Below are 2,500 nucleotides of genomic sequence, written 5' to 3'. Positions count from 1 at the left end.
CTGACTTCCTAAACTTGGACAGTGTGCATATTCTGGTGAGATGGTTGCTTTCACACCAATGGACGAGAGACGAGAGGGTAAGAAAAGAAGAAAAAAGGAGATGTCAATGCCAAAATGCAGCAGTCTCTGTGCCACTGGTGATCTCACTTTACAGTTGAAGCTCTCGCCGCACACACACACACCACATCACACCATATCACACCTCACCACACACACACACACACACACACACACATATACACTGGTGATCTCACTTTACAGTTGAAGCTCTCGCTGGGATTGACTCCTACACAGATGGCCACGGCTCAAGATTGTCTGGATGCCTAAGAGTGCCAGAGAGAGAGAGAGAGAGAGAGAGAGAGAGAGAGAGAGAGAGAGAGAGAGAGAGAAAAGGGGAGGGAGAAAATTAGAGGGGGGATAAGAGAAGGTGAGGGAGATATAGAGAGGTATTGAGTGGCATATATGTAAAAAAGAGAGAGAGGGAGGAGAGGGAGGAGAGAGAAGAGAGAGAGAGAAAGGAAGGGATGAGAAGGGGAGAGGGTTAAGGGCACTTAGACCAGCAGTCTGTGGAGGTAGCTGTTACCCCCATCTGTTCCCAAACGTCTGGGCTCGTCCCCTCTCCCCTCCTCTCCTCATTCCCCTCTCCTCCCCTCTCCTCTCTTCTCCTCTCTTCCCCTCTCCTCCCCTCTCTTCTCCTCTCCTCCCCTCTCCTCTCCTGTCCTCTCCTCTCCTCTCCTCCCATCTCTTCTCTTCTCCTCTCCTCCCCTCTCCTCTCTTCTCCTCTCTTCTCCTCTCCTCTCCTCTCTTCTGGGTCTCTTGGCAGGGCCTGAGAGGAGATGTGCCCAAAAGACCCCTGCATACGTCCTGTCACATCACTCCCCGTCATGGCTGAGGAGACCCCAGGAAAGGCCAGTGTCCCCACGACGTCCCGCTGGACGGCCATGTGTGTGTGTGTCCCCGACGTGCCCTCCAAAGACTAGTGTGTGTGTGTGTGTGTGTGTGTGTGTGTGTGTGTGTGTGTGTGTGTGTGTGTGTGTGTGTGTGTGTGTGTGTGTTTGTGTGTCTGACGTGCCCTCCAAAGACTAGTGCTGACGATGACTGTATGTCAAAGAACCGTCTGTGTGCTACGCTGTAGCCACTCGCTAAGTGGAAAGGTAGTACGCAGTGTTTTAAAATGTAAATTAAAAAAAGTGTGAGTGTGTGTGGGTGTGTGTTTGTTTGTGTGTGTGTGTGTGTGTGTGTGTGTGTGTGTGTGTGTGTGTGTGTGTGTGTGTGTTTGACACAAGATCCGAAAGTCTTCATAAGAAGATCTACCACCCAATAGCAACTTCACATCGACATAATGTGCTTAATCGCACTAATATGGGTCTGATTTGTTTTAATACCCAGAGCATATGCTACTAACTAGCGCAGGTTCTGCTATAAGCCAGTCAGTCTTTTCATTCATGTTCTGCCTAATCGCAGTCAAGAGTAAATCTGCTGACTCTGGCTAAGAAACTGTGTCAGATGCTATTTTGTATCAAATGAAGGTGTTGCTATTGCTATTATAGTGTTTACTAGGTCATTTAAACAGCTTTTTTTAGTCTCCATTCATCCCCTCCTAGACACCATAGACCCTTTATTACTGGTCTTATGAACTTATCACTCACAAGCCAACAGCTAATAAACACCTTATAGGGCCATTATGCAGACGATGATGAGAGTTTAATTAGTAAGGCGGCGAGAGCGATCATCTCGCTGCTTATTTTTGCGACTACGAGGGGAGCGCGGGAAATAAAAGCGCAGATGACAAACGCGAGAGTCTATTCGTGCCATTACAGCCCTCCTCCCCCCCCCCCCAGTCTTAATTGTGACACTTGCATTCTGGGTAATGGCGCATCAAGGAACAATTTGGGGCGTAACGACTTGACACTCGCGGCTGGCTCGTTCGCTCGTTCGCTCGTTTTGCTCGTTTACTCGCCTGCCTGATCACAGCAGCAGCGTTTCACGGCCCTCCGCTGATGCTTCTGGAGAATTGTGAGGCACGGCGGAGGAATGCAGGGAACGAGGTGAGAAACAGATCGAGGGGCTGGCAGTCTGCGCGGGATTAGGGGGCGGCGAGCATATAAATTGGCCCCAGTGAACAGGTGCTACACTGCAAAAAATGCTTTTCTAACCTAGTGTTATTACTCTTATATTGAGATGAAAAATCTAGTTGGTCTTGTTTCTAGCTAAATTGTACTTACCTAGTGCTTTCTTGGTAAGGTTATTTTTACCTATTTCAAGCAAATATTACTTATTTTAAGAAATCTTAACAAGCCAAATTTGCTTAACGCACTGGCAGCCCAATTTGCTTGTTTTAAGCAAAATCCTGCTTAAATATGTAATTATTTGTCTTAAATCTAGAGGGGCATTTTTTGCAGTGTAGCCGGGGAAGCAGAGAGCAGAGATGCAGAGGGGGGCAGATGGGCCAGCAACTAATGGCTCAATTACATGGGGGTGGTGTGTGTGTGTGTGTGTG

This window comes from Sprattus sprattus, assembly GCF_963457725.1.
Source record: "Sprattus sprattus genome assembly, chromosome: 9".
In the NCBI taxonomy this organism is placed as follows: Eukaryota; Metazoa; Chordata; class Actinopteri; order Clupeiformes; family Clupeidae; genus Sprattus; species Sprattus sprattus.
This window is presented reverse-complemented; position numbering follows the sequence as displayed.